Source organism: Falco rusticolus, chromosome 8 (assembly GCF_015220075.1).
Source record: "Falco rusticolus isolate bFalRus1 chromosome 8, bFalRus1.pri, whole genome shotgun sequence".
NCBI lineage: Eukaryota > Metazoa > Chordata > Aves > Falconiformes > Falconidae > Falco > Falco rusticolus.
The window spans coordinates 4,304,541-4,327,119 of NC_051194.1; the positions used below are offsets into that span (position 1 = coordinate 4,304,541).

The window sequence follows — 22,579 nt, forward strand, 5'->3', positions numbered from 1 at the left end:
GTGACTCAGCTTCATCTTGTGAGTATACAAGATCCTTCCATCACTGACGTACTTGTTTTAAAGAGCTGAGGAAGAGTCAGGAATACTCAGTAGCTTCTGGCTTGCACTTATCGTGAGAAGCTTTGAGAGGAGGAAAATGCCCTTTCCTCTTCTCTCTCGCTGATGCTCCACCCTTGGCCTGCGTCACAGCCCCTTCCAGGCAGGGCCGCTTGCTAAGACTAAGCAACCTTCACGTATCTGATATCGCACAAGGAGGTTTGGGTGTTTCACGGAAATGAATTTATCAGAGATGTCCACTAACCAATGGCTTGGCGCAGTTATTTAGTTGAATGTGGTAATGATATGAGTTCTAGTAACACAGTAAAAATGGCAAATCTGACATCATCTGTGTTGGAAACATAGGATTTGTTGACAAGAATGTGAAGGTTATCAGCAAAGGGTTGCCAATGGGGTTTTTCACACTGGTTTGCCCTTTGCCATGCAAATTCTGATACGTTCAGTCTTCAAGGAAATCACAGAAGAGACAAAGTTGTCAAAGTTTGAGTTGAAACAAATACCCAGGTGAGAACAATGCAAATTTTTGAAAACAAGGGCAGCAAATATTGAACGAAGGTAAAAACTCTTTGCTAACTTTTGACTCTCCAGCCTCAGATCCCTGCAAAAAGTTGACAACTTAATACAGAGATGTTCTTGTTTGTTGCTTCTCTCCAATCTTTCACTGGTCATTTAAAAATTAAAACAGATCCTCCTCCTCCAGACAGTCTAGTACAGTGAAAGCAGCTTGTTACAAACATGGTTAAGAATGTTTAATAAAATATGTAGAATAAAGAAGGAACTATTCATGATGCATCACTCCTCTGACAGGCTGTGAAGTTATTTCACCCTTCAACACAAATGGTAAAACATAATGGAATCCCTACTGAGTGTTTTCATGCCTACCCAGAACATAAAAAAAAGCATAACAAAATACCCAGTGTGCCCCTAACTATTAGCTTGGATGAGTAAGGAGGCAAGAGAAAACAGTGGCACTGTGGGAAATATTTGGCGAGGGTAAGGAAACAATAACTGAAAGTGATAAAAATGGATGATTCTCGCGCAACCATGCATTGGCCAGGGAAGCGCATTGTGCCCTTGCAATGGAGGACAGTCTGCAAGCAGAGCATCAGTATAGACTATTTGGTTGTTTTTTTCTCTCTGCTACCATAAAGGATTTTAAAAGCCAGATTTAAAAAAGACCTCCAGTTGGGAAAGGACGCTGTTTCTGGTCCTTTTTGGTTACAAAAAGGGGCATTCAGCTTATGAGCAAGACTGTGTATGAGATACTTGGAATGCACCATTTTACTCTATTCTTTTTTGCTTCTAATTTAACTGAGAACATGAAATGGGCACAGATGTAGCGTTGCGGTGTGCAAAAGCGGGGCACTAAATGGTGCATTAACATAGAGCTGAATTCTGCTGTTGTTAATCAGGCCCTATTCAGAAAGGAAGCAGCGAGGCTTTTGCCTGCATAAAAACCCCATAACGCTTGGCCTTTAATTTACAATAATTCATTTAATATTACTGAATCACTGACCTTGTGAACTTGGAGTGGTGCTCAGGTACACATTAATGGTGAGCCACCTGTAAATGATAATTGCTCCAAAGAAACTATTAACTCTTACTGGGTTTTTTTTCCCCTCTCTGATTTGCAGTGCAGATTGAAAGCATTTTTGAAGCCTTGCATGTTATTGATGTTTAAATGCAAAGAAGCGATGCAGAATTGTCCTGAATTATTGTCATTTACAACAAGGAATTGAACTTTATGGTGGCCCAAAAAGCCTTTCTGTACTCAGACGCTGGGATGGTCTAACTTTGTTCTCCCTTTGCATTGATGTAGGTTCATAACCACCCAAAGGGAAGTGATGGTTATAGTGGTGTAAAAACTGGTGGAAATAACAGGATTTATCTTTGACTAACCACAGGGTTTTCGATGTCAGGAATTTGAACAGCCTGAAATCATTCTGCCCCCGATTGTTTTTTTTCTTTTTAGAAGAAAGGACCAAAAATATATCTAGGGCTTATACATGGCATTACACTCTCTCTGTGCAAAGTAAGCAGGAAGGGCAAAAGGCAGACAGGGGAAGCAACAGCCAGAGCCTGATCTCTGCAAACCAAAACTGATATTTCTTCAAGTTAGAAAAAGGTATTTGTCAGTCCAGTGAGGAGTAGGAACTGGGAAATCCATCCTACTCAGCATTTTGTTGTACATAAATTTTGGAGCATCAAATCAGCAGCCGTACCAATATGTTGTAATTTGAGAGAAAATCCTGGGTGCTCGTTGCAAGCTTCTCATAGTTTCACTTCATGATCATTCATCTTTGCTTCCTGCAGCAATATTGGCCCGCAGGAGGGAAAGTCCACTCTGCTTCCAGCTCTCCAGGCTGGACCAGCTCCCTGGGTGCGTGACGGTGCGAGCGATGGCTCTTCCTTCTGCTGGGGACATCCTCAAAGGTGCCTGTGGCGGTCCGGGTGTTGGCACCCACAGTGCCCTGGCTGTACCCACAGCCGTCTTCCAGTTCTTGCTGAGATGAAGCAGCCAGTGGTGGTTTCTCAGCTCTCTAAACTGGTTGTGAATCACTCAAAACTTTTCAAAACTCTTGGTTCTGAAGGTACCAAGTTTCCTGTCTGAAGTTCTCCCAATATCCATTCAGCATTGTTGCTCTTCCGCTAGGAATATTTTTTGCTGTATATGAAAATAATTGCCGTAATGTTCACCAGGTAAAAATGGAAGCATGCTACCCACATTCAATGTACTTTTTTTACACCAAGCCTTCCTTAATATCGCTATTCATAGAATTTTGGATGGGAAAGAATAATTATATGGGAAACAGAAAATCCAGTTTTGCTGGGATTGATTCTCCATAAGCACTAGGAGTGTTAGAAACTTCTGAACATCTTTTATTTCATGTTAATTAAGTAACCATGACACCATAACACAATTTATTTCCTTTAAAATTGAATGGTAGTAAAATTGGCGTTATTTTATGTCAGTTCTCAATTTGCATTAGAAATACTCTAGCCAGTGGTGTAAACTGGCTTATGTTCAAATTTTTCAATTATTCTTTTACTTCTTTTTAAAATGCTCACTCCTCTGGTGAATGGTTCAAATGTTAATGACATTTGAAAGGGTTTTTTTGAGCCACGTAAGACTTAGTAAAACCATAACTTTGCATTTTACTGCTTCGGTGGGGAGAAGCTGTTAATTAGGAGTACCATGGTAAAGAAAACTGCTTTTTGGCTCTGCCTACCAACTGGTTTATTCTTATAAACAATTGGTCCCACTTCATGACTAGACCACACTGTATTTACTAGCTACCGTCAAGCATTCCCAGACCTCATAGTTTATGTCTGTGAAACACTTGCATATTATGAATCTCACCTCAAGGATACAGATTCTCTCTATTCAAGTTTATACATGACGGGACAGTCTCTGAGATGTACTCTGAGGTGTAAATTAGGTAATTCCCCTGGAATGAAAGAGATGGTGCCAATTTGTATCAAGTGAAGCTGGGCCCACAATGTCTCAAAGCCATTTGCTTTTGTCTAGCAAACAAGCACAACAATGTTCTTCATTTAATGGAAATAACACTTATGTCTCTCCTTGCTCATGGACAGAAGGAGATCAAAGATAGCACCAATCTGTTCTTGCAGGCAGCATTTCACTACCAGACAATTAATATGATAGTATCAGGGAAATGGAAATCTGTTCCATGCCTAGGTGTTTCCCCTCATGGACTGGAAAACTACTGCATTTATCATTTTCTGTCTTTAGGCACAAAAGGTACCTCTCATTTGCCATATTTGTCATGTTTGTGCTTGCGAGTATGAGATTTACTTAAAACAAGCCCAGCCAGCTAAATGTTCTTATTACCCTGAGAGAGCAAAGCACTTAGGCCCATGATTAAACTGAAGGTACTTGAATTTAAGCATGTGCTTCAAAGTAAAGCACAGCCATAAATAGCTTTGTGGAATAGACGGGAGGCTGTTCTCATACTTAAATGTAAGCACTAATCAGTATTTTCCTAAAACCAAAGTTTATAGCCTTTTATCAGCAGTTCCAACTATCCCACTAATAAAAGTGGCACCAAAAATCAGCTTTTCTACGAAATTTGTGGAACAGAATGAAGATCAAAGTGCCACTTACATAACAAATGGGCAGAGTAGGTTTGAAACAAGAACACAAATATTAAAAATCTGTGTGATAAGTTATGTAAAGAAAGACAGGAAAAAGCTTATTTCAAGTTGAATTGTGTGGCTTTCGCGCAGAAGCACATCCTTGGTAATCTAGAATGGAAACACCTCTTGTTCTACAAAGCTCACAAACGTACGTAGGGGGTATTGGGAACTGCAGTGCAACTACTGCTGCCCTGAGTTTTTACACCTGAGATCCTCTGTGTCGGGTTAGTCTTTGGAATTCAAAACTGCAGGTGGAATTAAAATTTCACCTTTGAAGTTACCACTGATAGATCTGACTGGGTTTGGACATGTGGCATTTTCTAGCTGAACTTAATTTTCTTTGTATTTCTAATAGAAATAAATGAAAATCTGTTTCTCTTAGAAACTGTGAGAATTAAATACTCATCAAGTATTTTGCTGTCCTTTTGAGCTGGACCAAAGAAACTCTGATTTCATCATCAGGCCTGAAACATCAGGCCTAAATCTGATGCATTGGCATATATAAATCTGTTAAAATACATAGTGAAATACATTGCATTTTACTGCTACTTTAGGGAAGGAGGAGAAGGAACAAATGGAAAAGTTCAGCTGCAATCCCATCTCATCACTGTCAAAACACAAGTTTTGGAAATTACTTTTCCATTAGCTGTTCCTCATTTGCATTACTGTTTTAAAAGGAACTTTTTTTCTATCCAAACACAACTTCTCAAGTGCCAAATGACTGTCTTGCCTGCTACCCTTCCCTTCACAGAAAATGTAAAAAAGCCTTTCTGCCCCCCGCCCCCCCCCCCCCCCCCCCCCCCCCCCCATTTGGCATAAGGGGAATTCCTCATTATTGTTCAGCTCTGGCATCAATGGAAGAGACCAGATGTGCATTTCAAAAAATAGCGTTCATTGTTGTGTTGTATATGATGATATAAAAATGTGGGTGAAAAGATGTTATATGGTTAGTTCAGTATCTGCATTGGGCTCTGCATGGTTGTGCTCTACCATCCTGAAGCTTCACTAAATTGAAACTCTATTTAAATTACCTTTAATGTGGAGTTTTAATAATAGTTATTGTAGATTAGAATAATTAATGAATTTTTGAGTTACATAGTGTAAACTCATTACTGACTTTGGAAGCTTTGCTCCTGAACATATGAGAAAGCCAGAGTAGTACACTAAATAAAAATGATTTAACAGTTTTTTACCAGAAGAATTTTATTCCTATTAACAGATGCATTTATATGTGTTTGTAAATATGTAAAGATGTTTATAGAATGGGGGGAGAGAAAGAACTGGGCTATCACACCATTTGAAAAAAAAATGCAAGCCAGAATTTGTGCTATTTCAGACAATAAAATATGACTGCAGTGAGATCGAGCTTCCAGGATGAAAAGCGGTTTCTCCTAACAAGCATGTGAAGGAGACGAGTATGACCCTACCCGGGGAATCAAAGGTCCGGGGTGGCTCATGTCCTGTCCAACAGCCCGCAGCAGAGGATGCCCAGAGGAAGAATGTAAGTACAGGGCACACAATAATGCACGGAACACTTGCCCAGCAATTTGCAGCTGAGGAATTTCTGGAGCCAGAGGTCAGTGTCTTTATATTTAGGACCTTAATGGGGTTTTTCTTCTGTGAATTTGCTCCGGCACTGGTTTTGGTTTTTGAACTCGTGTAATCTTCTAGTACCCACGATGTTGGTGCAGATATCTGAACCCTTATTATGCTTTGTGTGAAGAACTACCTTTTCTTCTCAAAGCCTGCAGCTAAGCTTCCTTTCACCTCCTCCAGAACTGGAAGAAAAAGGTCTTCTTTCACTTTCCCTGTTCCACTTGGGCTTTTTGCAGTTGTCTGAATATCCCTTCTCAGCACTTTCTTTTCCAGCATGGAAAAGACGTATTTGGACATTCCCAGCATGGGACCCAGCTGATGCTTACATCGCTCTTTTTGGCCCTGTGTGTACTCGCCACACGTAGCATTTTTTTCTGAGACAGAGAACCAGCCCTCTGCATGGAACCCGAGATGCAGGTGCACCAGGAGTTCACTGCGTCAGAGTGATCTACTTTGCTTTGTTTGCTATTCATTTGTAGCAATTCCTGGCATTCAGTGCACTCCTTGGTGATTAAAAATGTATTCAACACCTGCATTAAATACTATAAAATATTGGTTTCCTGCCTAATAATATGTTAGAGCACGTCATCTGGATGTGACTTCACTCCCAAGTGTGTTACGTTATATTTCCACCAAATTCCATCTGTCTTTTGTTTCCCACTCAGTATGATGAACTCCTTCTTCAGTCTCCACTCTGAGCCCTCATCTTCACTTTCTAAGAGATTTTTGTTATCCATAGATGGTCTTTCTGCCTTCTCCAGCTCACTCAGGCAACACATTGAGCAGCACCAATTTGCATGTGCTTGCCTGTGAAGTTCCACTTCCCTCTGCTGTGAGAGTACCAGGTTATTGCCACTCCTTGCTGCCTTTCTTTTGAGTAGTTACACTTTTTAGGAGACCATTACCTCCGTCCCCTGGCAGATTTATCTTCCCTGAGAAAGGTGGGAGACACGGCCAGGAGTTTTTTAGAAATGCAGGTAGAATACTCAAGAAGAATATTATCTTCCTCACACTCTGACCGAATCCTTCTAATAACCCAGTAGGATCTGCAAAGTCTGACTTCCCTTTGACGAGCCAATGCTCATCCTCTCCCAAGGGGGATGACCAAAGTGGGTCTCTGAACCTTCCTTTCTGCTGCTGGCTCAGATCTTGCCAGACAGCTGGAGCTTTGGCGTGGGAGCTCCAAGGCTGCAGCACAAGGAAACATGAGGCTTCTCATGAACTAGGGTTTTAGAGAGTTGAGCTGATCGTTTAGACACAACCCTAGTCATCTTTCATGAAGACCAACAGCTAATGATTGCACATAATTATATTAATCTCATTATTTTAGTAAGAAATGCTTTCATTCTGCAAGCATCTAATTGCATGACTTACTTTCTGTTTAAGTGGTTCTTCTAGTGTGTGCAGCTGTCAGGCTGTTCCGATTAACTGGGACTTTGAAGACGTCTGTGAGCTCTGTTGTCAACAAGACTAATCAGCTTTTATTGTATTTAGCTCTGTAGATTCACAGAGCATGAGCTGTCTTTTGCAGGTTCACATGCTTGTTTATAAATGTTACTCTCTTTGCCATCTTTGTATATGCACAGAGTGGTAAAATGCAAACATAAAAGGCCTGCTATGAAGATCATTCATACTTTTTAATTGTAGTTTTTACATGAAAAGTGCCATTATCCTAATTAAACTGCCCATTTGGAGGTGTATGTGTGCATAGGCATATGGCGTGAATGTCTTAAATGTGTGTACATATATATATTATCTGTGTGTATATATCTATGTATATGTATTATACATGTATATACACATTTATAGCCAGTAAATACATTCAGATGGCGAGTATTCTTTTTGTGCAGAGAGACTTAATGCAAAAGAGTCAATATACTGTGATTGCAAGTTCTTCCCATTTTGCAAACTAGATACATTATTCACCGAAAGGGATCAGCCTGCTCTGGCAAAGCCAGGGTTGACCCTGGCAAAGCACTTTTGATCTACAGATTGTAGAAAGACACAGCACAAAAGATGGCTGCGTTGGCATCGGACCGAAGAGCATTATTACAGGATGAAGGAAGGAGGCAAAAATAGACTCGACACACAAGTTTTTGCTGCAAGTTTCTAAAGTGGGAATTTGAATTGTCTGCAGCCAGCTCTGGGTGTGCGGCGGGGTGTGTACCCGATCCGCTCCCCGCTCCGCGGCAGGCTGGGGACCCTCCGCAGGGCTCCTCCCAGCCGCCCTGCCGCCAGCATGAGCCAGAGAGAATAGAAATCACTTGGAAGGGAGCTAGTGAAAAAATAAAGGGTCAGGAAAATGGAGCTGCAGTAATTTGCTGGAAGGTAAAGCTGTGTCTTTTGTTATTGCTTTTTTTTTTTTTTTTTTTTTGTTTTTTTTAACGAGAGCCTGCCTGCCACTTAATTTCTTAAGCTTTGAAGTACGTTTTGCAGCCGGGGGAAGGAGATTCACGGAGATGGCGTCACTTTATAAAAGTGTCCAGATTTTACTGAGCTTCTTGTTGTTTTCTTTTTTTTTAAGGTGGGGGGGGGGAGTTGTACTATTTGTAATGCAAGTGGGCAATGTGGCCGAGATCTAAATATACGCCTGTGAAAACAGAACCCCTGAGATAGCGACACCGACAGCAGAGGCTATTGTTAACTTTTGGGATTCCAATTAATCCTGCAAGTTAAATATTATTTAATTACGGATAAAGAGCAGGCATTCCCTCTGACTGCCCTAATGGAGTTGGAATAATGCAGTAAGGGAACTTTTTCTCCTCCCCCCCACCCCCCCCCAATCTAAATCGCTATAGGCAAGCCAGGCTAGAATCTGAACATTAAAGGACAAAAAGTTTCAGCTTGTTTTAGGAGGTTATATTTCAGTCTGGTAAGGAAACTATACTGCATGTATTTTTCCATATCTTCAGCTCAATCCAACATAACATCCAAAGGATAAATCTGTTACAAAATAAAACCGACTTCGTGACAGCTGAACTTCTACACAGAGTCTAAAAATTATCTAAAAGCGCCTCGAGAATCCTAAATGTCATGTCCCAAGATGTGGTGAATTGTAAGTAGGTTGTGACCTATTTAGTGACAGTGCCGTTACATAGGGCCCGTCTAAGCAGCTGGAGCATTATGAACTTCTTTCTTTCCTTTACTCTGTGACATGTGAAGGTGTTTAGACAGTAACAATAACCCTTATTTATTTCAGATTTGCAAAAAGGTATAATCAAATTGAAAATGTGTTGTTTGCCTTTTTATTTTCCTTCCTGTATTTCCCTTTAAAACTTAGTTCACAGGGCAGTGCTTAAAGAATGGAAGGAAAAGCTCATCAACAATAAAATAGTGAATGAAAAACAATTTTCATTATGATTATTATTATTATGAGAAAAAACCCTATTTTGTGATTTTCTGATCTTACTGGCTTCTCCAGAAAAGTTTTTATTTTTGTTTTAGAAAATGATACAGTTTCCCTGTTCTCCTAACAAAAAGCGAAGAAAGGAAAATAAAATTTCTGTGGAAATTTTTCAAAGAGAAGCAAATAGCTTGCAACACGCTGTCCCAAAAGCTGCACTACACTATGCCCAAAAGCACTTTAATTTTTATAACAGACATTATTATGCTTGTATATGCAGATCTTGATACTGTAGAGGAAATATAACGCCCAACTATTTGGTCAGGAGGGTAGAAAAAAAAGTTGTGTCCCTAAGTGTGCCACGAGATTTAAAATACATGTTGTAAAGGCTCGGCATCCTGTAACTTGGGGACTTTGGCAGAGAGGCACCCAGAAGGAGAAAGTCAGGTCCTGTCGGTTCCTACATGAGAAAGCTTGAGCACTCTGCATTGCCATCGCTAATTGTTTCATGTTGTGAAATCCCAAGGTGATAAAATTGCTGTTAGAAAGTTTGCTTGTGAGTAATTACATGCAGGTCTAGCTATTAAAACCTGATTTGTTACTCATAGGCTACACTCATCTGTTGCGTCTTCTCTCGAGATACAGATAAACTCCGTGTCCTCTTCACTGGTCTAAGCCAAAGGTACCCGCATAATGAACCGAGAGGGATTTTAGCTATAGGTATTGTTCAGACATACATAGGGATCAACTACCTTTATCATAATAGGTACAATTATTGTAATAGATCGCTTCTGTTTCAAACTGTTCCTTTTTCCTTTCCTTGTATATTTCTAGAGGAAATGCTGGAGGATGTGTACCTTTCTTCATTTAGAGTTTTAAATACTGATTTTACTCCTAAGCAAAAGTTTCCCTTTGCTTTTTTTTTTTTTTTAATTTGTTTCAGAGTGTTTCTGTTTATTATATTCAAGCTTCTCCATAGAGTGGGTGTAACCAGGAGAAGAATTTGGCTTGTGATGTGAGCTAAATTTTCAGTTCTTCCACTATTTAGAGCTTCCGTTGAGCTAAAAATAGTTTTCCTGTGGTTTTGGCCATGAAGCCACAAATACAAGTTTTCAGTGCACAGTTATTGTGGATGTTGATCCCAACTATTGCTACGAGAAATGGAATTCAGCTCATGGCTGTGTCAGCAGATGATTATGTTGAGTGTGAGGCTGCACGTTAAGATCTCCTTGCTGTCCCCAGCAAGAATGCGTCCCACCCAAACACCAGTCGCTTCCAAAGAGGGACCATGCTCAGAAGGCAGTGCCTGGGCTGGGAGCAAAGAGCCCGAGGAGGACCACTGTGTCTATGCAAGTGATACCATAGAAGAATACAGCCACGAGGCTCCGTGTTTGGCTAATGGTGTGGGATGTAAAACAAGTGGTAGGGAATGGAGTAAATCTCTAAGAAAATAAGACAATTTTGTTCATGGCTAGTTTTGAGCAGAGTTTTCGTGAAAGAAAAAAGCTCACAGCGATCACGTGGTTACAGTATGTGGAAGGAAGTTAACTGTGATTCATTCTCTTTCCGTACTACCTTTTCTATCCCACTTCTGTGGTCCAACTTTTCTGTTGTCCACCGGTATTTGGTCTGATTGTGGCAGAAAGCTTTTAGGAGGCAGGGGCTGTCTGTCTTCTGAGCTTAGTTGTGGGTGTCAGGCTCCAGAAAGCGTTCTTACAGTATGAGGTCATGTTCTGGAAATAGTTGAAAATCACTGATTTAGAAGAACGAGAGTACTGCATGTTTCTGTACTGCTGATGCAATGGTGAGGGCAAGTTGGGTGATGGTCTAGAAAAGTATCAACACTGCAGAATACTCAAGGAATGTGCCATTTAAAATTCTTTATAATTTCTCCGTAAGCAGTAGTATATTACTTTGTGTTAATCAGCTGGGACATTTTTTCATTCCTCTGGGAAAGTTTCCACCCCCTGCTCCACAAAGCATACCCAGTTCAGCAGCACTCTGCCCTGACCAGATTCTATCCGCAGGTGTCAACGGAAGAGGGTCACGCTCTGCGGTGTACTCTGCGATAATTCTCAAGGCAAAGGTTTCTCTACTTATTACTTCTTACATGTCTTACTTTCCTGCTAGTGTATCTTTTTCCCTTTCCTTTTTTGTATGTATTATTTCTTTTTTGAATTTTTTTGTGTTCAGTTTTGCACCCTTAGTTGACTCTCAGATCTGTCAAACTGGATACGCTATCCCCAAGATAGTGACATTTTTATCCTGGTAGAGTGTGAAAGACACGGTAGAGTTTGAACTTACAAAACCTTTACTAATGTCTTTGTTTTTAACATCTCTGTAGATTACCAGTATTCAGTTACGTGTCTCATCTCATTTGTTCTTCCAGTCTAGGAAACAAGTTTGCAGCTTTAAACTTGCTGGGAAGTATAACTTTGGCTTGCCTTTCCCTCCCCTGGTCTACAATTTCATGTTAATGTCTTCTACCCGTAGCTTCAGGAAACAAGGCTAATTCTTCTCTCCCTTTCTCTGTACTGCTGTGTGAGTTGAGTCATGCATGGTACCCAAAAGTGTGGCTCTAACAATAACAGGGTACATAATTTATTATCCGAGAATTCAAAGGCTGTGAGCCAGTGAGTGTAACTTCACAGGAGCTCACACCACCAAGGGCCTTGTAGATGAACACTTTTAATATATTTCCTCCAGACACTAAACTTTTTTCTTTTTTTTTTCTTACATATGTGATGCAATGTATACCACGTTTGTATTGCCTTCTTGTTGTCAGGCAGCCGCTTACCATCTATCACGCTTGCTCTCACTCAGTGTGCTGTACATTGCGGGGTTATTTAAAAGGACCACATGGCCAGAGTGAATGCCACCTCCCTTTCCACTTGCTGAACTCTGCTCAAACACAACGCTGTTTTTCTGCCTCAAAAATATATGTAAAGGTATGTATAGTATGTTAGCCCCTCCTTAGCCTTTCCCACCCTGAAACTTTTTGAACAGGGATGGCATGTTCCTCTCTTCACTGCCAAAAAAAAAAAAATTCCTTTCTCAGCATTTCCCCCTTCCCCCATTTCTTCTCAGCTGACAGCTGTGAGAGTGGAACTTTATTGAGCTATCCTATCCATTTCCCCCAATTCTGTTTTTATGCTAGGTTTGGTTTAAATATCCAAGCCATCTTTCACACTACAGGAATTTTTTTAACATTGTTATAAAGTGTCTTTGCAAATATTTAAATGTGTAGAGACATGGTAACTCTGTGTGTGTGTGTGTTTAATTAATTAATTATATTTTTTTTTACATAACATTCCCCCCTCTCCCCCTGCAATTTAGAAAGTTGATAGGAAATTAAGTTGAACAATGCAGTCATTTAGAAGTCACAGGAAGGCCAGAGTTTTCGTAATAATGCAACTTTTTTCAAGACTATTTCTTTATAATTCAAACAATCTATTTTATTTTCAAACTATTCATTTCTAACCAAACAAAAATCTCATTAAGATATATAGGGATCATATTCAAAATCTGGAGAGAAAATTCAAAATGATGTAATTTAAGATACTTGTTGGACTTCATGGTTGCTTCTCAACCATGCAAGGCCTGACACAAACTGGTGGTAGTTCTTCTGTTGATTGTTTTGTACTTTGACCAGACTGTAAGGTTATAGCTAGCTCCACCATAAACATCTACAGCAATGCAGGTTTATGAGAAGACAGTTTTCTGTCTTCATTGCCATCAGACTGCGTGCAAAGGAAAGTGAGGCAGGTACTTATACTTTAGTTGACTTTAAAAGGCAGGACCAAAAGTATAAACATGTGCAGTTGTCTCTGCAGAATCTGAACACACAATAATAATTAAAACATGCAGGTAAGTAGAAGGTTAGCTAATAATTTTTCCTTGGGTTATCAAACCTGCATGTCTCTGTTGGAAAACCTAGGTTTGCCGACGCTAAAAGAGGATTGATGGTTCCATGAGTTGTGAAATTAATGAATTCATGAAACCACATGATTTCTGGCAGCTGTGTTCAGGACACCTTGTGAGTCTCCTTGTTGCGAGCCTTTTACTGAACTTGCTAAGTTATTAGAGTGGTCCCACTGCAGCATGGCAGTAGAGATATAAGTGATGGAAACCATATATGAAGTAGACAGTGGTGAAAGCGGTGGTCATTTTATTGTGACCTTAAGGGTATACAGAATTCAATCATTGGATAGCCAATGTAATTTACTTTGTCCTTTACTCTGTCTCATTGTCTAGGAATAGATAACCTGACTTTATAGACATTTGGGTTTTACCCATTCAACATTAGACTGCGATAAAACGGCAAAAAAACCCAAGAGACGAAAACTATTTTTCAGCCCATAGATCACATTCGTTATTATCATACTCCAAAACAGTCTGTATATTGTGCTTAAGAATCACTTTCTGCTTTCTGAGGAGTGGTGTGCTGCAAGCAGGTATGTCTAACTTGCGTGTAGATTTGAGAACGTTTTGGAAAACTTGCAGTTTTCCCTGTCCTCTCCCATACACTTGCACGCACACCTTCAGCTTTCCTCATCACTGGAACTCTTAAAACCTCTGCAGGAAGAAGCACATCAGAGCACTGTGCTGTAGCTTCATCTGACAGTATACAACTGTTTTGTAACTTCTTGGTAAGAGAACATTTTGTTTCATAGAAACATGATGGCTGGCACATGAACAACACCTAAAATGCCTGCTGCCAATTTGTTGTTTGTTACTTGGTTTATTAATTAAGTTACACAAAAGATTTGGAAAAAGACCAACATTTTTTTTTTGTCCCATATTTTGGACGGCCTGGCCAAAGCAGAACAATTGCTGGTGCAGAGATACATAGGAGTCCCTAAAGGTTAGCTCTGTTCTGTGGCTGAACTACATGAAAGCCTTGCTCCTCCACTGCTGTCATGAACTTTAGTAGAGATAGCCTGCTGAGCTATTAGTTGATCTCTGCATAGATCAGAGTACACTGGGGCTAAAAACTTCTGTTTACATCAAAACCAATCAAGTGCCATGTAGATTTGAATCAGAAGAAAACTTCTTCAAAGCTCATGTATATTTGAAATTGAAACTTCAGTTTGGGTCACTGGATATTTTTCTCCGTTTCTACAAACTTTACATGGCTTTTTCTTCTCTCTCTCTCTTTGTTTTTAGTAGATGTGTTACTCTTAATTTACACAAATAAAACATAGGCTTTCATGTAGTTTCTTTTTAGCTTTATTATATATGTATTTGTATATATGCATATATACGTATATGTAAAATAACTTCATTACTTTTGCTTGTTTCTAATATTTTCTTCCAAAAGAAGTTTGTTTGATAGCAAGATTCAGTTGGCAGGCCAGATGCAACTGGTGTGCCAGATTTTTAACTGCTGCAAGATGGCGTAGTCAAACGTTCTACAACAGCAATACAAGTTTACGTAAAAATGAAGATTTTGCCCTGTATATCTGTTCCTACAGATTTTTTTGCCAGAGGAAGGAACTCTTCTGTAGGAATTTCCGTAGTGGATCAGACTAGGATTTCGTTTAGTTCAGTAGCGTGTCTGAATCAGGCTCCGATCAACCTCCTCTGAGGAAGGCAGCCTCTGGGTTATGAAATAAACTTCCTGTAGGTAAAGTTTCCTCTTAAAATCACTTTGTGGGCTGAAGTGTGAAATACTTTCCCCTAATTGTGGATGTTCCTGTTGTCCATATAAAGCTGAATTTCTCAATGCCCTCAGAGTTCAGGCCTCAACAGTACTTTGTAGAGAGCAGTTCCACCTGCTCGTGACCAGAGTGAAGAGCAGAGCTGAAGATGGTTTAGCCTTCCGCACTTTGCCAGTCCTTCCCTATGATGAAAGGCCTTTGAACAGACAACTGATTTTTATCATTAATTTCATGGAAGTAAGCACATTCTTCAGACCTAGCGGAAATTTAGGTGGAGTTCCAAAGGTCAGTTGCATATTCAGGAAAATTTTAAAAATGAAAACGTTCTGCCATCAAGTCATGGTGTGGACCCAATTCTTTAGTTTAGCCTCATACCAATTTACTTAGTGAAAAATGACAAGAAACAAACAGTTATATCAGCAGTATGCTTAATCAGGGTCAGGCATTGCTATGGCATGTTGGAGGTGGTTTTAGCCTGGTACCTCCGAAACATTCTTTTGTACTGTTTAAAAAATACTTTTGAGAAAATGGTGGTCGCTTCCACTTCACGCGATGAGGACAGTTGTGAGAGAATTATGAGTTTGTCCAGGACTGACATCGTATACAGTATGTAAATCCTCATCCCTACAGTCTTTTCTAGAGTAATTTCTAATACTGCTAACACATTTTCTTGGAGCTTTTCTATGTGGTTTTAGTTACTACGGGATGCAGCCATCTGAAGGGCCTCAGCTACACCATGGCGGGTAAGACCCTACCAGCACCGCAAAACAGCTGCTGGTGGGCCGGTGCCAGCTGCCGGGCACACGGCTCCGAGCGGCGGGAGTGCTGGATTCCCCTGCAACTGCAAGGCCTCGGCCCACGGGCGGCCATGAGGCACGTCTCCCTCTTGAGGGGCTCGCTGTGGGCCCACACTGGGCTTGAGGAAACTGCTTTGCTCCACCATCTCGGGGAAAATTCCTTTTTCGACAACAAGCCCCGAACATGTCAGGGTTGTTTAATTTATTTCACTTTTTGTTACGGTGCAGGTTTGACCCCCGGCGGGCCCTTCCGCCACATCCCGCAGCACGGCACGGCCCTTCCCGCCACGGTCCCTTCCCCCGGGCGGCAACGCGCATGCGCGGGGCGCAGGAGCCCTTCCGCGCGCTCCCCCCGCCCCTCGCGCACATCCGGGTCCCGGCGCTGGCCCCGCCGGCGCCGCCGCGCCGCTGTCCCCTCCGCGGGCTCCCAATAAAGTTTTGTTGCGAGCGGGCGGCCGCGGCCCAGCCGGCGCCTGAAGCCTAACGGAGAGCGCCGTGCCGCCGCGGCGGGGAGGCCGCCTCGCTCCGTGCCGGGTGGGTCGGGGCGGCGCGGGGGCGGGGAGCGACCGGGGGGCGGCGAGCGACCGGGGGGCGGCGGGCAGCGGGGAGCGGCACCTCTTCAGCCGCTTCTCCTCAGCGGTGCGGGAGCGCTGCGGTTCGCCTTCCCGATGGGGGGGGTGGCGGGGGAACGGGCCCTTTCGGAAACTGAGGGAGAGCTCAGCCGCCCCCGGGCGCGCGGGCCTGGCGGTGACAGGGTTTGGGTGGTCCCGGGCCGGGCGGGAGGCGGCGGGGGGTGGGAAGGGGGCCGGGGGGGAGGAAGGAGCAGCCCCGGCAGGGCCAGAGGTGCGCAGGGTCGCGCTGCCGGGCTGTTAAAACACGCTCCGTGCTGATAAAAATAAGTCTGTGCACGTAACTGTAGGAACAAACTGTTGCAATGCTAATAAGAGGCTCGGCGGTTTTTCTTTCTTTCTTTTCCTGTGGTTTTTTTGTTTTTGTTTTTGCTTTTTTTTTTTTTTAAAAAAAAAGACGAGGAGCTCGCCCTTGGCCGGAGCCAGGCCTGGCCGGCGGAGGGGCTGAGTAACAAGCGCACATGTGTGAGGGCCGGTGGCGGCGGCGCGTCCCCGCGGAGGCGATGGCAGGGCTCGCACCCCTCACCTGGGCCTTCCTCGCCTGCATCCCGCACTGACAGCTGCCTGCCAACCCAGGGGCCGCTGGAGTGATTTAGAATGGCAGGTTTTGTTTTCTGCGGGTTGTAAACTTTAATAGAGGAAATGTGGTCTTGCGGTTAAAGGCACAAGACTGGAAATCAAGTGATCTGTGCCTCTGTTCCAATTGTGACATTTCTGACGTGACTTTAAGCTAATGAAGGTATTTCACAGCAAAATGAGGGAGAGAAGATCCGCTTCAGCGGTAGTTGCTGAATATATTGTTGAATAGGTTCAGCAAGAGTTGTTGACTCTTTTGGTGGAATCTGTAGGGATTTAAGAGACTTTTCTCAGTGAATGACTGGGGCTCTTTGCTTTAACAACACCTCCGAGGAATAACTGTCAACATTTGCATCAGCCTGTAAGTTTTGTCTTGTCATGGGAAATTAGATTGTCAGTATGTGATAGTTTTAGGTGAAATCTCTTCCTGGTTTTCATTCCTTTGTAAATTTCAGGTAATTTACCTTCCATGAATGGCTTTGAAATACTGAAAACTGAAATGGGTATTGTTCATTGCATATCTCACTTGTGGAAGCTCTGCACAGAATATCCTTTTGATATTCTGAGGCATCACAGATTGTGATTGAAGAGAAGGAGAAGGAAAAAAAAAAGGTGCAAACACACTATTGCAGTCATGTGCCCATGCTCATCAAAAGCTGTAATACTTTATGAAGCTGGCAGCAGGAGTTGGTAGTGGAAGTTAATAGAAGCAGCAAATAACTTAATTGAAGATGTTTCATAATTTGTGTGTTGTAACTTTTGAGTGCCCTGTCAGTGTAGGGTGCTGTTGGATTTAATGTCTTAATCCCTACCATTTGATAGTGATTTACCTCTGATATTAAAATTTTGTTAACTTGGCCTCCAAATTGCTGCTAAGTGTTTGGCACTTAGGTTTGCAAAACAAAACCTCAACAGGCCATGTGCATCAAGGTGCCTGCCTTTGTCAAAACTTTCTTTTCCTTTCAAATGTGGCAAAAATAGATTTGAGGGAGGAATTTTATTTTCTTCTAAAGGAAACTTTTCTAGTGGAAGCCCAAGATGGGTTGTTGAGATGGGGATGAGAAGTGGGAAAGGAAAGAGAGAGGCTTCTCTTAATGACAAAAGATCACAGCAAAAGGGCGTGCTGGTATGATACTGCATACAGCTGTGGTGGGTGTTTTTTGTTTGAGGTTTGGAGTTTTAACCTCTGATGGGACCTGAAGGAGCTATAACTGTGGATCCTGTACTACTTGGTTCTTGTTACAAACTCAGATTTCTGATCTTGCACCTTGAGTGCGTGATCTTGCAGAGTTTTCATGATAATAAATACTGTCTGAGCTGGAAGAAATTCTGTATCTTGAGGTGGAATGCTTGTGCTCTATTAAAGTGACTTTTTTGGGTTTATTCAAATGTCTTTGCAAACTGCGATCTTTAATATTCCAGAGGACACTTTCAATTTCAGAAAAATGTCCTCTGTATTTTCTGTATAGTTCTGTAAGGAAGACTCTAAGAACACTTTTGTTGCTCTTGGCTGAATTACATACCTGCAGAAATACTGCTATGGCAATTCTCTACAAGTCCCTATATCTTCCTTCCCTGACAGTTAAGTGGTGGGTTGTTTTTTTTCTATTAAAATGCACTTTTCTTCTAATGTCTGTGATAGATTTGCTGAAATTAAATGTAATGTGTTAGTGTTTCTTCTTTAAAGACCTTTAAATGATTTTTAATAGCATCAGGTAAGGAGCTTGTGCTCAGAACTAAAAGATTTATTCTTGTGTGAGCTGAGAACAATTTGGATACTTTTTATGGCTAACATTGATAAACAGCTCATTAAAAGCAAGTCAAACAGTAATATAAGACTTTTGCAGTTATCATTAGTCGCAGTGCAAGTTCCTGCACTGTTTTCTGGAAGCCTTTTTAGCTGTGTTCCTGTGACCACGTAGAACAGTTTGGCTGGCACTTCAGTGTGCTGACCAGTGTGCGTTGGCAAGGTGCAGAATGCCGCCTGCCAAGTTTGTATCCCTACTGACCTACCACCAAGGTTGAGTCTGCCAGGACTGTCATCCTTGACAGAGGATCTTTGTCAGAATCGCTGCTACTGATACACCAACTATGAAGTAGTGTCTCTGAATTCTGGGTCAGTGGATGTCACAAACTGACAAATTTAGAATACTTTGCCATTCATTCATTCTGTGCGAGGGGAAAAAAAGCTTGCTGAATTACTATTGTCAGTGTTCCCTCCAAATCCCATAGCTTTTGTAAACTTGTCACAGTCTTGATGCAATTCAGTTGGAGTGGAAGTGTGTATGTATACATCTTTATTATTCTTTCCCTCTTTTAAAGCTTTAGGAAAGTGTAAAGTCCTTTCTTTCAGGTTATGCTCTTTGTTCCCAGTTCACATTTTTCGTGGCAGTGTTTGGGATCTTATTCTTTGAAGTCTTGTATTTAAGCGTCTAAATTTGTGGAAGGCTTTTTCCAGGTTGTTAATTTTTGAACATTCTTTAGGGTTTGTGAAAAGTGTAAGGTCATAGAACGATTTGGGATGGAAGGGACCTTAAAGATCATCTGGTTCCAACCCCCTGCCACGGGCAGGGGCACTGGCCACTGGACCAGGTTGCCCCCAGCCCCGTCCAGCCTGGCCTTGGACACTGCCAGGGATGGGGCACCCACAGCTGCTCTGGGAGGCCTGTGCCAGCACCTCGCCACCCTGACAGGGAAGAATTTCTTCCTAATATCTAATGTAAATCTACCCTCTTTTAGTTTAAAAACATTCCCCCTTGTCCTGTTGCTACAGGCCCTACTAAAAGTCTGTCCCCATCTTTCTTATAAGCCCCCTGTAAGTATTTGAAAGGCCACTATAAGGTTTCCCTTATATAAACACATTCTTTGTTTTCACGTTTTTTTTTCTCTAGGTATACTGAGGTCATCCCTACTCACCCAATTGCTTGTCCGTGTCCACCAACTTACCAATGGAGGCATAGGCTTTTGTTTTCATGTTCAGTGAAATTTAGTGATGCAATTTTAATTAAGAAATGGATGCTAACTTGTAGTTATCTGCTGTGCTTAGAATAGATCTTAAATAACCGTGAAAACATGAGGCAGTTTCAGGACTGACTTTCAGATGTGCTGACTGCTGTTGATGGTGGCATTTTTCAGCATAATGCTTCTGTTGGAAAGTGCCAATTAGCTGAAATAGAAGTGTGAGAAAATGCATGGTTCTGACAAAACACTTAAGGGAGAGAGATTTTGGTTCTAAGACAGAATTTGTAGGTTTTGGGAATTTCTACAAAAGCTAATTGCTCAGTAATTACAGTAGTTCTGGAGGCCGGGGCCGTGTGAGCACTGGATTTTTGTGTTCTAAGTGGATGTCATAAGAAATAGATACTAACTTTTTTAAGCTTGGGAAGTTTTTGTTTCTTCTCCCTCTCGCCTCCCCAGTATCACAGTTAAACTCAAGTTTTGCCATGATGCAGAACGAATTCAAAACTTTATGTTCTTTGGTTACAGTTTTACTGAGGTTTTCTTGGCATCAGTTGGAAGTGAGGGTGCTTTTGAAATGCAGTGGAGCTCTGTTAGTGAACCCTTCCTGACTGGACCTCTTTTGTGATACAAATCATTATCACTTGTATTATTTTTTTAACAGTAATTTTTGAAAAGACTTTAAGAAAAAACAGAAGCATCATTTTTGCTATGTGGCTTTTATGATTCCACTTCCTCGTACAATGTATTACTTGTTGCTTGTGATTGGCCTCAGAGTTTTTGTTACGTTGCTTTTAAGAGAGTGCTAGTTAAATACTTCTCAGCTGACAGAGCTAAATGCTTCGGTTTTGGTTTGGGTTTTGGTTTTTTGGTTGTTGTTTTTTTGGGGGTTTTTTTTGTTTATTTTTTTTAAGCTGTGTTAGATGATGTACAGATGTGGAAATGAAAAGAACAAGTATTGTGTGAGAAAGCCATGTCTGAAGTTGTCAATATACTTCATTTGTTTGGAGGGCAGTCACAGTTAGTAAAATTTTTGAAGATACCAGACAATTCTTTTCTGTTCTTGTTTACATGTATTATTAGAATATATTGCCTTACAAGGCATGTTTGAAGCAAGGAAATCTAGTGTTAGTATGAAAGCATTTATTACAGGTTTTGGTCAACTGGTTGTGCATTTGGATGTGCAAGCCCAGTTATGATGAAAATACCACCAGTCCTTTTTGATACCGTTTATAAGATCTCCTTTCGTCTTTTACCTATCCTGAAGGGTAGGAGGGGAAAAAAGTGGGTTATACCACTGATGATATTTTTCATGGCTAAAATGTTGCACAGGATAATTGAAGAAAAATGTTTTCCATTGAGAGGCTATGCCACTGGTGTTCAAGTGTATTACCCAGGCTTTTTAACCACTGTGTGACCTTAGGATTTATTTTATCCTTGATGTGTATGGAAAAACTGTGAGGTCGACATTTCTTCTGTATTTGTCCTCAAGAAAAGGCTTGAAGGCATGCGGTTGCATGGGACTGTGAGCTAGGCTACAATGTAAGGTGTCGACTTGGGAAAATGTTAAGAAAACCCAAGCACAATCCTGTGCAGTTCCTGTCAGGAAATTTATAAGGAAAGAAGGACCTTAATAAAACCAGATGACTTTGATGTGTGATGTTGTAGTTTTAGATAGTCTTAAAGAAAATATTGGTGACTGAATGTAGTGTAATACGCTGTAATATACTGTAATTGAGTTCCTGAGCTTTCTGTATGAATATGTAATATGCTAATGTATATATGGAGCCAAAATACGGCAGCATTAATAAGTTTGAAAGGGCAGTGAAGTTAAGCACAAGAGCTGACTGCAGAACAGCTTTAACTGCAAATCTGCAGCAGCCCTAATGAATTACCAATTGCATAGCTAGTTGTAAGTGGTAGTTTTATATGATGAAATTGAGTCTCAAAGCAGCTTCTAATCATGAGCAGCGAAGTTCCTTATTTCAGATTGGATATGATGCTACAGGAAGCTTTCTTAATTTGCAAACAAGTAAATTAAGGAGGGAAAGAATTGTGCTTGTACATTTGCAATACAAGCTTAGTATTGGCAGTAGGAAGGGATGAGGACTGTGTAGTTGTTACCCATTTTACTCTTTTGCTTGTGAAAACCATTGTTCATTGCCATGCTGCTTGGGGTGATAGGTTGATTGGTTAATGCTGCTTTAGATTTAGTTTTTGCCGGTGGGAAATTAGTTGGGGGTGGCAGAACATGTTACATAAAAAGTGCATCTCACTAGAGTAAATACACCATATGCAGTTTTATATTGATCTGTTCTGCTGTGATCTTGCTCAGGCCCTTTTAGCCAGAAGATTCCTTGATAGCGAATCAAAGTAATCTGCTAAATTTGCCAGTTTAATATAGTAGGCTAGGAAAATCTCAGAAGAGGAATCAAAAAGTAGTTGAGTTGCTCAGTATTTGTGATGGTGGATGAAAGGTAGTCTGTTTCTTCCATCTTCACAAATGAGATGTAATTTGTAAGTTCTGCTGTTAGCCAACTTTGTTACTATGTAGCTGGCTTGATGAGGTAATAAGAAAGGGTTCAAACAATGGACCTGTTCACACAACTAGTTTCCTTCCATTTGCTGTAGTCATTAACAAGAACTTTAAATGTATAAATAACGCATGCCCCAAAGTCTAGTTTTGATGCAGCGATTACTTCCTTGTATACTCAGCCATTAAAAGCCCCCTCATGCTACCCCATGCAATGCATTACACTCACTCTTTAAAGAATGTTTGTAACTGTTTTTTTTTTTTAAAAGTAA

General features: G+C 41.2%; 1 protein-coding gene across 2 annotated transcripts in view; it reads left to right on the top strand.

The window, feature by feature from the left end:
* Positions 1-7,858: 7,858 nt before the first annotated feature.
* Positions 7,859-22,579, top strand: part of SMAD5 (SMAD family member 5) — a 30,469-nt gene continuing 15,748 nt past the window's right edge. Inside the window, exon 1 of one of the 2 annotated variants that reach the window (XM_037397422.1) lies at positions 7,859-8,139. The gene's annotated coding sequence lies outside the window, so the exon portion shown is untranslated. Of the gene's footprint in view, positions 8,140-15,986; positions 16,146-22,579 lie in introns of those variants that run through there. The other variant, XM_037397421.1, reaches the window with a different exon arrangement.